The sequence below is a fragment of the Oryctolagus cuniculus genome, chromosome 14 (genome assembly GCF_964237555.1).
Source record: "Oryctolagus cuniculus chromosome 14, mOryCun1.1, whole genome shotgun sequence".
Classification (NCBI taxonomy): Eukaryota; Metazoa; Chordata; class Mammalia; order Lagomorpha; family Leporidae; genus Oryctolagus; species Oryctolagus cuniculus.
The window spans coordinates 12499594-12514451 of record NC_091445.1 but is presented as its reverse complement, the minus strand read 5'-3'; the positions used below and the strand labels follow the sequence as shown (position 1 = coordinate 12514451).

Here is a 14858-nt window from a genome sequence, read left to right as displayed (position 1 = left end):
CTGCATGGACACACATATTATTTGACTAAATGAATTAAATATAAAATACATAAAAGACAGAGTAGATGATGTAGCCCTGGGTACTGACATAAAAAGATTTTAGATTCCCAAAGCATTGGGTTTTCAAGACACTGCCCCTGGCAATCAGCTTCTAGGGTTATCTGATCTGAGAGGTTGTATCCCACTGAATGACTTTCTTCTCATCTTCTCTTTCCCTTGTTCATACTGGAAACTCTTTCTCAACTCTTCTTACCAAGTATATCCTCGGTAACATGGAAAGTAGTGCGGAACAATTTTCTGTACTAGTCTCACTCCAGTTGGAACAGGTAGTCCCTTCACTTTGATTCAGTTTTTCTCTCACATCCTGAAGGCTGAAACCTAACATGCAGGCGAGATAATGTTAGTTTTTCAGCGGACAAAACTCCATGGACATATGAGTGTATGTATGTATCTGGCTATCTGTCTACCTATATCTTTCTCTCATGTTTACACTGATAATATTTTGACAATTTTCCAATTCATTTGAATCCTTTAAGTGACAAGAGTTACTAGTTACTAGACAAAGGAAAAATCTGTTTCTAGTCTTATTAAAAATCAAGTTCCTCATGATTCTGATTTGCATGAGAAAAATGCAAAATGTAGTGATCTAGATAAGACGTGGTCAGAAAAACACCTTCCTGCTGACCACACAAATGATGCTGCTGTGACAAGAAGATGACCTGTTGTCCACAAAGGCAGCTGAGAAAAGAGGTCTTTTAGGAATGTCTGATTGTGGAATACACTTACTATGTAGCTTTGGGTCTGAGAAGATAAGCAGCAAGTGTAACACTAGGAAAGAGAAGACCCAAAGAATCAATACGGTATAGAAAATCAAGTTAGCAAACACTTATTGAGAATTCAATTGATTCTAGTCTTGGTGAGCAACCATATGGTTTTAGGAGAAACCTGCACAACAGATGCTTATAGGCAAAGTCTTGGACTCTTGTTTCATTAAGGGAATTTTATTGTCTTCAGATATAGTCTTGAATGAGAAAACAAGTTATAGGGTTAGTGATGTCATCACCTTACAGGTTTTTCCATCAATTGTGGGGAGCAACTCGGACTAGACTGTTACTCGAATTAAGACTTATTCTATGCATCTGCTCTCCCACAATATGGCGCTGGGAGAGGAGGAAACAGCTTCTACACAGCTGTCTCCAGTTCAACCAATAAACAGCAGGACCTGCTCCTGATTGGAGGAGAGCAGCGTACTCGGCGTGTGGGTAGCAGAGTTGGGATTGGTGGAAGAGGACTATAAAGGAGGAGAGAGACAACATGCACCAGGAACATCTATCTGAAGGAACACCTGTGCAGCCCCCGAGAGAGAGAGCCGGCCGGCGGTGTGCCGCTCCCCCGCGGAAGTGGGGAAAGTGGCAGGGGGAACCGCCCTTCCACGGAGGTGGAAGGGTTGGTAGCCAACCCGGGAAGAACCAGCAGCAAACCCGGGGAGGGCCGAGCAGACAAAAGAACAGCACAGGGTCCTGTGTCGTTCCTCCAGGAAGACGGGGAGCGACAATCAATAGTGTTTTTCTAGTCTCACTGAGTCTAGGCATACACCTCGGTAAAGTAACACTTATCCATGTAGAATGATTAACTCCTTAAACCTTGAAGGGTCTTTGTCCTGCCATGTGGTTTCCAACAAAGATGAGAGCTTAAGCTATAGCTTGCAGTGTGGATTCCCATAACAGTTTGCCTATAAAATTTATTGATTTTGCCTGGTAGACCAGAAGAGCAGATAGCTTTTCCTCTATAAATTAGTCATTCACCTAACATAAGAGTAAATTTAAGACTTTTTTTGGGGGAGGATTAGAGTTAAGATATGTAAAAATTGTTTTAAATAGATCATCCTTAGGTGGGTCCAGAAACTGTAGTTCTACCATAAGGTTTTTGTAATAAAGGTATCAGCAATTCTGTAATCTACAACTGCAATTTCTGTTTATAATGTTTTTTCAAGTGGGCTTCTGAAATTTAGAGGCTATGATAATGATCTCTAGACATCCCTCTATAATGTACTTCTAGACACAGAGAATTTAAAGTTTCTACTTAGTAAGAAGGCATTCTCTCATCCTTTGGAGTGGGAGCCTGGCACAGGGAGTCTGGAAGCAAGTTCTCGCTGAACTTTGTTTGCTTTCTTCTTCTTTTTCCATTTGACCCCAGTTTCCTCTGCAGAAATTATTTATGAAGCTCCTTTCCCCCCTCTTGCTTGTGAAGCAGTGCTTGGGTCTGAAAGCCATGGAGTAGCATGCTCATCACGCATATATTTAGCACCCTAATCTCTGCAACCAGTTTTAGCTGCTTGTTATACTTTTCTTGACATTTTCTTGTATGCTTTTTGACATCTGCTTGCAAACTCCTGCAGCCTTTTCAATCCTGATATTCACTTGTTTCATCTGATGTTGTTCTCATTCTCCCTAGATATGCAGATGTGTTGCTTTCCTTCAAGTCCTGTCCTTTCAGCTTTTCTAGAAAGACTGCTCTGAATACCTACCCACATTGCTTGCTTATTTGTTTCTTTGCTTATTTATTGTTATACAATCTTCTGCCTCAGACCGCTAGCATTTGGCAAGTGGTATTATACTTTCTCTGAGAACTGAATTCCTTAGGTTGACTTCTTAATGTAATTCACTTGCAAAAAATCACAACAAGGAAGCCATACAATGGAGAGTGTTTCAAAGGAGATAATCTTAAAAATCAGCTTTCCCAACTACTCTGACAGTATTCAATGAAAAACTGTATTTCACAGGAGAGCTCAAAAATTCTCATGAAATGCATACTAGTCAGAAATGATTTTATTATTCTTAAGTAATTATCAACCTAAGGTGCTGTCTCATCAGATGGCATCAGTTTGTGCCAACAATCATTCTTTCTGATCATCAAAACTGAATTAACCATATATTTGCCTCTAATATTGTGCAGATCTGATATAGTATCTGAATGTTTGCTAATGAACGCCCTGTGCAGTGTAATGCTTTCTTCAGATCTCTGAATTTTTCAAAAGACAGAATCTTTTGTCTCTCTGGAAACAATGTCACACTTGTAATGCAATTTGAATTTTTGCAAGAGATCTCTGCAGGAACACCAGCATACAGCATCCATGATTTCAGGTAAGCCAATACAGGTTCTCAGACCTTGAAATCATCCTGGGTAGTGGCTCAAAGATACGTGAAAGTTTAGATCTAATGCTGTGTTTTTAATTTCTGAAACAAAAGCTCTCTTGTTTCCCTGTTCCAATTATCAGAAGACATTTGGGAAGTAGTTAATTGGTAAAAATCTGTCAGTGCTGAAGGTGAAGCCGTACGAAGCTCAGTTTTCATCAATGCCGAATGGTGCGATGTCTCACACATAATATTTAAGTCAGTAGCTTAACCTTCCTTGTATATTTAATGCAAGACAAATTACCAACACAGCATTTTGAAGTATTTGTGTAGCTCTATATTTGGATTGAGTTTGACTCACAGCAACAAATTTCTTCTAGTAACATTAATTTAAAAATTAGCTTTGCACAAGTTGCTGTGCCTGTTCAAGTCACTAAAGGTAACTGATCTACAACATTTTTTATGTTAGATATTAGATTTTAGGATGGTCCGAATTTAAAAAATCATAAATTACCCAGAATTTTAAAAATACTCTCCTGTAACTATAATAATAAAATATTTATTCAAGAAAGTTAAATAATATTTCCCTTTTAAGATTTGGACATTTTTGTTACCATCTCAGTGAGGGAAAAAAAAGGAAGAAAAGACATAGTTTTCTGGAACAATTGATGCTTTCCTGGCTCTTTAAACATTGAACTAAGTGCATGAGTTATTGGGGTGAAATAAGTTGCTTTCAACAGTTGTTAATATATCATTAATAATCATACATGCAATAAATAACAACATATGAGTTATTTCCTAAGAGATATATGACTGCAAATTGCAGTAACAAATCACGGCGTGTGTAAAGAATGCTCATTACTCCAGTGTGTACAGAAGCTGTTTTAACAACTGTATTCTTTATGGTGAAGCTCACCCTAATTAGCCTTGCAGATTCCTTAGGGAGTGTGCGGGAATGCTTGACATTGTGATGCTCTAGCAAGGGTGGGGGAGGGGGTAGCGTTTCTGCAACAAGAAAGCACCAGGCCTGGTTCTCTATTCACTCACTTGTTCTAATGTATGCATTGTGGTGAAAGCAAATAGCCCTTTCAAACAAGTAGATAATAAGGGTGTTTGGAATTAAATGACTAATTAAATCAATATTAAACACGTAAGCTAGACAGCAATGTGGACTAACATTTTTTTTTTCTCAATGGTGTCCGTTGCAATACACAAGGTTTGGAAACCAACTGTGTATCTGTATGCACTTTAAGATAGAAATTTGTAGCCACCAATATAAGAGGAACACAATTCCTCATTTCTATTGTATTTGACAGCTAAGTGGACTGTATATATATATATATATATATATATATATATATATAAAAAGAAAAGAGAAAAAACAAGATTGAAGCACACAAAAAAGCAGCATGTTTTTTTTTCCTTTTCAATGAAACATTATCCGTGGATTCTGCTGCTCTGTTAGCTTATAGCTTGTTACTAAATCAGACCTTTCCTGCCGTGAAAAAAATTGCATCTTTTCGTTGTAATCCTTGACAGCTTAAAGTTTAATGGAGGCAGTTTTTTTTTTAAAGGTATATAATGGGTTGACACCATGGAAGGATGCTGAGAGCTCACAAACTCAGAAATAGCATGAAATGCAATAAGAACAAGCTCTTGCTGATTTTTTTAAATCATAATTTTCTATTCTTGATAGAGGAAGCAAGGGAAAGGAACAGTTAGCTTTTTTGTTTTCTTGAAGTAAGCTGTTTGTCTCATCCTAATCAAATGATTCCCCTTTACCTTAGAAGAGCTTCAAAGCAGGGGTTTGTTCCACAGGTAAGAGGAAGGTGATATTACCATTAACAGAAAACAGATATTTACAAGGAAGTAGGGATAAATAGGACATGAACTGTCAAGATGAGAACTCAGTGAAAGGATCAGATTTCTCTTCTTTTGGAGAGAAGAAGCAGGCAGAATAAACCATCACTGGGTAACAATACCACCCTTCTCTACAACCAAAGTTCATCTTGGTTACAGCTCAATTTACGGGTTCAAGAATACATCTCCAGATAGCACGTGGTCAAGAGCGTGACAGAGGAGGCTCTGAGATGACACCTGTGGCAGGCTTTGAAATAATCTTGAGAGGTGCACCAGGATTCCTCTTGGGAAGAGTTGATATTTTGATTTATCTTGGTTTGATTCTTCTTGGTTTAGAATAATTATTTGATAAATATGTAGATTGATAGTGTGACCTGGGGCTTTAAGTTATCCATTGAGGGAATGTACTAGTTAGAGATAATCCAACAAAAAAGATGAGCAGCTATGGTCCTCAATAAATTAATAGGAATTATAAGAAACTGAAAGAAGAGCAAAGTACTGGATTGACAGAAGAGGGAGGATAGTTCCAAAATGTATTGTGGCACAAGTTTTCCTTCTTTTACTAATAAGGTTATTTATTACTTAATTTAATGTCCTTAGATTGTTATAATAGACATGCTGGTCTTCTACATCATTCTGTAGAATCTGTCACATGCACACATAACACTCTGCTTGGGCAATATTTTAAGAAAAATAAAGAAAGGAGATGTGGAAATATTTCTTGAAATAATTGACATGGAATAAAGCGAAGAAAACATACACAGAGGTGATGGGTTGTAACACAAAGTACTGAAACACCCAGAACTGGCCATGTGCTTTGGAAAGGAAGGTCTGGGGAGGTAGCGAGAGATCCAGGAGTTGTTCCATCTTTGGGGACAGACATCATCCACTCTCTGTGTCATCTGTTGGCTCAGGAATGTCCCTGCATCCACAATAAACTCAAAGCTGGCATGGGGCAGATTTTCTGGAGGAGCTCAGTCTATTTTGTCTGCAAGAAGAGAACGATCTTGAAGGACAACCCAGTGAGATGGTGTGTTCTGTGGTCAGTAGTGAGTGACATCTGATGGTGTCTCTTCTATGCCTGTTTACACAGGCAAACACCCTATTCATGCTGAGTATAGCATGCTGAAAATTAGACCCAGCTCATTCAAATCTGGGGTCAGATTTTCAGGATCTAAGCTTTGAAAAAAAATGAGGTAATAATTTCCTTTTTAACCACACTCACACAATATACTGGTGGCTTCCCAATCAGTAGGTTTTATATTTGTAGGTTCAGCCAACTGTGGATGGAAAATACTGGGAAGGAAAATACTGGGAAAGAAAATACCTCTGAACTGAAAATTTACAGACATTTTTGTCTTGTTATTATCCCCTAAACAATACAGTAACTATATAACATTTAAATCATTATTGCTTAGGCAATGCCTATAAGATTGTATTAGATTTTATAAGTAAACTGGAAATGACTTAAAGCATAAAGGAGACAATGTGTAAGTTATACAATAATACGATGTCATTTTTCATAAGAGACTTGAGGACCTACAAATTTTGGAATCTCCAAGGAACTGGCATCAATCCCCCAAGCACACTGGGAGATGACAGGGTATACTCATATAGTTTCTACTTTTAAGTAGGAGCCCATTTAGCTAGAAAACTGTTGTTTTCAATATGGTTACATTTTTTCTACTTGTAGAAAAAAGTAGCTACTTTCATTTGAATTATTTGATATTGTTCATTATACTTTCTGAGAACTTTCTCAAGAGTTCATTAAAGTTTAGTGTAAATATGACTCCCCACATAGGGTGGCAAAATTTATGATAATATTAATTAATTTTTAATGTGGGTTTGAAGAAAATTGTGATGCTCATTCTCAGGTTGAGTGATTGCTCTGTGAAGAACAGTTCAGATGGTGCTCAAATATTGAAATAAGCAGATTTAAAACTATATATCATCAAATTTAGAAATTCATCTAGGAAAAGAAAATGGGAAAATGAACATTGCCAATGAAGATAATCTTCACAAATATTGTAGGAGAATTTTGCAAATATTATGTGCTTGCAATATTTTGAAAGACCATGAATTTGTTTAGTAAACCTCTATTGAGAGCTTAGTATGAGCCAAAAACTATTGTAGTTTCACAGAATGTAGTCATGGCTCTAGATCTTGATTACCACAACCTCAAATTTTCAAATGTAAGCCATGTTGCTAATATCTCCTTTTAAAGTCCCTGTGATGAAGTCTATATTGTGAACACTTGGATACAACCTTCTACTTACTGTTTTAAACTGCTTCGGTGTATGTAAATGAATTCCTAAACCAAATGTTGAGTTGGACTTCATGTTCTTTGAGGCTGATCTGCATCTTTGTTGAATGCTGCAATTGTGCACTTAAACTATAGTTCGGTACTTCTCAAAGTGATCATAAAGAAAATTTTAGGGGATGGCTAGGTTTTTAAGTTACAATATGTGAGTGCAAATTGATAGAACACAAAAAGGTACTAAGCACCTACAGTTGTTTGAAGTACTCATTACCCTTGAGTAAGTTAAAGTGCTAAAAAAAAAAAAGACATGGGTTTCTAATATAGTGTAGCAGAAGAAAACGCACATGTAAATGGGTTGTATTGTAAGGCAGGGAGTGAGGGGTCTTCAAGGGGACTAGAGAGTAGGGATGAATGATTATTTCTGGTTCCTGGGAAGGCTTTCTGGAGCTGTGCTAGACCTTGGATACTTTGTGGCTATGGAGAGACCTGGTAAAAAGTAAGCTCCTTGTGGTTTCCAAAGCAGTGAGGAGAGAAACCAGCATAATGACATCATGGTGCATCCGCAGGGGAAAGCAAGTCCCCCAAGTTGACGAGGATACTGACTCCTTCATGGAAGTGATGGGCAAAACCATCAGGATTATGAGTCAGGGACAAATGCTTAGCTCCTGGATTTGAGAGGAAATGGAGAAGCCTGCTAAGTTCATCAGGAAAACAATCAAAGTCAAAACTGCATCTTGCAAAGATAATTTGGCGGTGGTGTGTAGGAAATTGACATGGGGTGGCTTGTTTATTTGTGAAAGGATACTTATGGCACAAATAGTGGCACCAATTTTATTCCACTTTGGCTTAACCCATTTTGATAGCATTACACATATGATCAAGAATCAGCAAAATGTTTCTATCTAACTCATTTGTTTATGCTTTTTAAATACAAGATTTATTTATTTATTTGAAAGCGTTATGGAGAGAGAGGGACACACACATGAGAGAGAGAGAGAAAAAGAGAGAGAGAGAGAGAGAATTTTCCATCCATTGGTTTCCTCCCTTATGGTCAGGTCAGAGCTGAGCTAGACCAAAGCCAGGAGCCAGGAGCTTCATCCACGTCTATCATGTGGCTGCAGGGGCCCAAGTACTTGTGCCACCTTCTGCTTCTTTGCTAGGCACATTAACGGGAGCTGAGTCAGAAGTGGAGAAACAGGGACTTGAACTGGCGCCCATGTGGGATGCCTGCATTGCTGGTGGTGGCTTAACCAGCCTCACCATAGTGCCAGCTCCTGTTCCTCCTTTTAAGATACCCTCACCTTTTGGAGGGTATGTTTTCTACTTGCACAAAGAACAACTCATTAAATGGCAAGCCCTTCTGTAAAAGTTTCCAGTACAATTTAAAACACAGTTTATAAGAGATAAATCCGCCCAATTAAAATAAAAGCTATTTGGTCTGGTGGTTACGATGCTGCATATTGGAGTGCCTGGGTTTCCACTATCTCTGCTGATTTCAGCTCCCTCCTAATGCAGATCCTCAGAGGCAGCAGTGATGGTTCAAGAGCTTGGACTCATCTTACCCACCTGGGAGACCTGGAGTGAGTTCCTAGTTCCCAGCTCCGGACTTTAGCCCAGCCCGTCCTTCCCAGTTGGAGGTGTAACAGGCATTTGGGAAGCCAATCAACAGGTGCTCTCTCTCTCTTTCTCTCTTTTTCTCCCTGTCTCTCTCCCCTTTCTCCCTTTCCGTCTCCCTCTCTCCTCCTTCTCCTCCTCCTTGTCAAATAAATAAAAATTCAAAAATGAGACTGAACTCAAGGTCCTTGAGAGTGTCTAGGTGTCAGTTATTATTCTACATACATTATGCAAATTTCCATGTAGACTCTTGAAAACCACCCCAGGAGACAAACATTACTCCCATTTTGTGGAGTTTAAGGTTTTGAGAGGGAAGATGAAAGATTGCAACTATCACTCCCGCTTGAAAATTGCACGTGGTAGAAAGCCGGAGGTACACATTGAATGGGGACTGTTAATGAAACAATTTAGTGCAGGGAACATGGTATAAATACAAAATACAGACAAGAAGAACACTGGGCATTTATTCAACACCCATTCTGCCAGTCTGCTAGTGAGGGCTGCAGGTACTGCTGTCTTTGGACTGATAAGTTATACTTGAGCACCATTGCCACAACTGCAGTAAGAGTGTGCATCAGTAATAAGAGCTGTTTGTCAGGAGCAAACGGACAGATGGGACATAGAATATTTTTATGTGCAAGTTCTAAGGAAGAAGCCCTCCAGTGGTGTTGCTTTAGTCAGGGATCTATTATGTCCGATTTTGCTGACAAAATACTAGCAGGGTATGGATGAATTAGAGAGGACTGTGAGGGGAGGAATCAGGTGATTAAGGCGATGGAAAGTATTTCCCGGAAGAAACAACAGGACTGTGAATCAGTATCAAGTTGCTCAAGTGTTGTTAGCTATTTGGTGACTGCATGACTTTGGGGCTTGTTGTTTATCCCTCTGGATCCCGGTTGCACATATGTAAAACAGGGGCACTGTTAGAGGTCTCCAAGAGTAAATGCCGAAGTCAATGAAGGATGGTTACTTTCCTAGGCATAACTGAGAGGGGAAGAGATGTTTTTCTGCTAAGGGAATAATGTGTACAAGACTTCAAGGAACAGGCAAACGTGGAGTACTCCTGGAAGTGCCAGTGCATGACTTGTCAGGTTGTTAGGGGAGGCGTGAGGGCTGAGAGTGCATTTTGAGAAGCAAGAGTGAAGAGTTAGCACAGGAGGCAGAAGTTAAGACAGGCTAACTCTCATAGTGCCTAAGAACATGGGCTCAGGAACAAGGTCATCTGAGTTTAAAACCTCCTTTACCCTGTTGAGTGAGCTGGATAAGTTGCTGAATGTCTCTTGAGAGAGACAGAGAGAAAGGTCTTCCTTTGCCGTTGGTTCACCCTCCAATGGCCGCCGTGGCCGGCGCGCTGTGGCCAGCGCACCGCGCTGATCCGATGGCAGGAGCCAGGAGCCAGGTGCTTCTCCTGGTCTCCCATGGGGTGCAGGGCCCAAGCACCTGGGCCATCCTCCACTGCACTCCCTGGCCACAGCAGAGAGCTGGCCTGGAAGAGGGGCAACCGGGACAGAATCCAGCGCCCCAACCGGGACTAGAACCCGGTGTGCCGGCGCCGCAAGGCGGAGGATTAGCCTGTGCCATCCCACTGAATGTCTCTTTCACTCCAATTCTTTACCTGTAAAATGGACACAATTCTGGTTTTGCTTTTTAGCACAATTTTGAGTGCTGTTCAAAAAAACAAAGCACGTCTCAACTTAAAAAAAAAAAAATCTGGTTACTTCTTGTTAAGAAGAGGAAAATCATTAGAGATTTTCCCTGAACAGACTCCTGAGCATTTGCGGAAGGATGGCATGATAAACTTCCGGCAGCTGGAGAGTTGAGGCTGGCCTGCAGGCGTGGCAGGATCCTGCTTGCAGTATGGCTCTTGTCTGGTTCCCTTGGAAGCCTGGGCAGGAGGTCGGTACTGATCAAGGGGAACCGGGGCTGGCTGATTTCAGAAGTGGGGTTATTGGTGCAACACTGTCTGATGGATTTGAATGGTCTTAAAAGGGATTCTGGTGGTTACTTGTTATCAGGGCCAAAGGGAAATTAATATTTTCCTTTCTTGAATGTAGAACAGAGGATCACTTTATTCTTTATTCATTTTACATACTTGAAGTTCCTCTACATAAATGTTAATTAGTATTATTAATATCTGTATTTACTTATTATTACACTGGGTTGGGAACTTCTTTTTTTCATATAGTGATAAAGGTTTTTCTCCTGAATGCAATGGAGCTTATTTACTAAGGATTTTTAGCGGTGGATTGACATGATTAAATTTCTTTTAAAAAACAAAAACATCCCTAAAATAATGGAGGTCAATGAGAAAAATATATGCATCAAATTATATTTTTATGTCTATGAGTTTACTTATGTCAAAAGGTTTCATCTCTGATACATTCTCTGTGGAGGCAAAGACATCAAAATCACTCTGAAAGCCTTTTGACAAAAACTCCTCCCTCACAAATGTTTACCAATAAAAATAACTCTGGAGTTTCCAGGAGATCTTCACATTCATGGGGTAAATGGGAAATCAACTAATGCTCTCATCTAAATGAAATGAAAATTCATTATACACGTTATTGTTGAATTTCAAACAGGTGTTCCCTTCCTACTCAAGAAGGCAAGAAACAAGAAAACCACCACAGATTTTTTTTTTTTATTGATTTAGTTTTCCTGAAGTCAGAAAAGTTACCTACCCATGCTGTATTTCTATGCTTTCTTCTAAGAAACCCTCTTTTATAAAAAGTATTTGTGGAACATAAGTAAGAACAAAAATAAGTAAGACATGTTATTTATAATATTTGCTGCTCTAAAAATGGTTGACCAAGTAACCACGGGGTTGAGAAGCTACTGGTTCCTAAAGGAAATCTTATTAGTTGGTGTCACCCAACTAATGGTGTCTACAGTGTCTGCAAAATTTTCAGAAATACCCACTTCCACCCCAAAAAGGAATTAAAATTCAGGGCAGCTGCAGGGAGCTTTCTCAGAGAGCTGTCATTCCACTTCCTGAAAAGGGGAGCAGAGAGAAATCTCGCACATGGACCTGTCTTTCCCAAACCCAGCTGTTTTCATGTAATTGTAAGAACGCCCATGAGGTTTGAATAAAAGCAGACATTCCTCTTTTATACTGACCTCACTCAGCAGAGATTCAAGGATGTGCGTATTCTTAAAAATCTCAAACTGACCACATATAATAACACAGTTTGATGGATAACTCTTCACAAAAGAATCAGTAGCATATAACTTAAATCTTGCAATATCCTATTTTCTTAGCATGATGTTGTATAATATCCTCAATGCTGTCACTACAGAGTAAAGGTAACCCAATCTGAGGAGAAGCATTGCAAGAAGTAAAATATACTGAAAACTCAAGTCAGCCTGTAATAACTAATCTTGGATCCAATAAATCAAGTTTTCAAGATCAAATAAAAGTTGCTGTATAATTTCACCCTTCCAGTTACAAATCATACTTATTTAAGTTCATGTGCCCATTCTATGCCTCAACCCCCCACCATCCACTGTGTGTCTCTCAATAAAAGGCAATTGTGTCCTAACTACCCGGCAGAGAAAATACATTTAAGTGGAATTCATGGAGTATTGATTTTTTTACATTTTATAGTGAAACATGACGAAGTTTGGTAGGCACTGTGCCTTTGAACATAAGCAACTCATTCTAATAGATGCCTATAGATCTATGGTGAAGGAAAAAATATTGCAATTAAAAGAGGATGGGCACCTTTTTAGAACCTGTTTTAGATAATGTACAAGAAAAATCCATCATTTCCAAAATTCTGATTGGAGGATGGGGAATTTTTACACTCAGGTATATGTTAAATGAACTAGTCCATATAGAATGAACATTTAACAAATATCATGGAAGAGTGGCATCAACATAGGTAAGTAGTTTTTAATCCAAAATCTGATGGTCAAAGACCTGAATACATATCCAGGACTGACCCCAACTTATCTCTCTACTTCATGCATCACCAACTTGCTATATTTAAACTTGAAATTCCTGGCACAGGGAGTCCTATCCATTCCCAGAAGTCATATCTTTGAAATTCCCTCTTGTTTCCTTAGACACCATCTAGTCATCCATTTAATTCTCCATTTAGGTACCTTGACTAAGGGTTTGATTAGAGTTAGGGTTAGTGCTAGGGTTAGGGTTAGGGTATCCCCGATATACCTACCCTTGCTGTTAGGTGGCTCTGCAACAGATTATAATGACCCAGTAACTTCCTAATGTAAAGTTTATCCAACAGAACACTTAGTAATTCCAATATGACAACTATTTCCCCCATGAGGCAACAACTCCGAAGAATAGAAACATTAACTCACTTGTGCACCCTGTATGAAAGGCTTTAGTACTTTGCTTGGAACATAATAAAGACCCCAGATATTTGCTGACTGAATAAAAGCTTTTGTTTGAAGCACATGCAAGCTGATCAAGAGCTTTACAGATGGACTTTGCCTCACCTATCACACTCTAGATCACTTGAATTTTGGTCAGGTTCTTAGTGTAATAGTTCAAAACACCAGGAATGGTGAAGCAATGGTGAGGATCATTTTTTTTTTTTTTCTGAGAAACTCAATTAGATTATCTTCCAGAATCCAGAGACAGCCAACTTAGTTTGTGGTATATTCATTTTGATGGTTAGACTCCCATTAGCCGTCAAAACTCATTAAATATTAATGATCATTGAAATCTTTACTTAATATATGCTAAGTTGATCTTCTGTATATAAAGATAATTGAAAACGAATCTTGATGTGAATGGAAGGGGAGAGGGAGTGGGAAAGGGGAGGATTGTAGGTGGGAGGGAAGTTATGGGGGGGGAGCCATTGTAATGCATAAGCTGCACTTTGGAAATTTATATTCATTAAATAAAAGCTAAAAAATATTAATAATCATTACTGTTATAAGATACAACTCTATCTCTGGTCAAACTGAGTCCATCAAAAACCATGATCACTAATAATAAGACAGATTTACAAGCTCATTAAAATATCAGGCCTTATTTCATAGTCAGAGTACTATGTGTATTAAAGCCATTTCCATCATAAGCTTTGTTGAAGTTCCAAATGTCTTTTAAAGCAGCAAGTTATTTGGGTTTCCTAATGATGTATAGTCTATTATATCTGTTTACTTCTTTCACGTATCTTATCTCAGTCACTACCGTCTCTGTCTCTGGGTCAAGTCTGGAAACCATGGCATCAGACAAAAGCTTACACTTTATTTTGAGGAAATATGACCTTGTCTGGAAATACATAATCTTCAGAAGTACAAATATGGAACTGCTTTATTCGCCGATTTTCTGGAAGGAATATGATTTTTTTAAAGCATGTGTTTTTTTTAACTAGATGATAATGAATGTAAATCATTCTACAAAACAATGTGAGCTTATTTTCACATTTGTTTGGGATTAAACTGCATCCATAAACTGTTTCCACATGTATGCTAATTAACTCTGCAGCAGAACCAACTACCATACTTTGAGGATTATAGACAAAAGCATTGTGAAACCTACCTTTTCAGTTCAATATTCATTGGTATATTTCTGCCCACCAAGACTCAGCTGTAAGTCTTTTTTGCAGTTTTTTTGGCTCAAATAATCAGTAATACAATATGGAATCTTTACCTTTTCAATAAAAAGATTTAACTCAAACCAATCTGATGTAGACTCATAATTATGAATATTTTATAAACTATCAGTAGTGAGTATAAAATGAATTAATGGTTTTCAAGCAAACAAATACATCTTTAGATACAGGCACCCCTGTACTCTTGTTAAATGGTATTATTGCTATCTACTTGAGAGGGCCAGATATTGAGTGGACATTAAACAACACACACCCTCTAGGAGTGGACATATTTGATCAAATATAACAATATTATTTTGAAGGCTTCAGGAGGTTGTAAGCCCTATTTCAGTTTGATGCTCATTTGTTAGCTGTGAAATAGTAAAATAAAAGTGAATAACAATGCTTTCAGTGAAGGTATGTTTG

The 14858-nt window shown here is 38.5% G+C and overlaps 1 long non-coding RNA gene across 1 annotated transcript in view; it reads left to right on the top strand.

Annotated features, from left to right (window-relative positions):
• Positions 1-2907: 2907 nt before the first annotated feature.
• Positions 2908-14858, top strand: part of LOC138845214 (uncharacterized) — a 46868-nt gene continuing 34917 nt past the window's right edge. Inside the window, exon 1 of the long non-coding RNA XR_011382102.1 lies at positions 2908-3143. This is a non-coding gene — a long non-coding RNA (uncharacterized lncRNA). The remainder of the gene's footprint in view (positions 3144-14858) is intronic.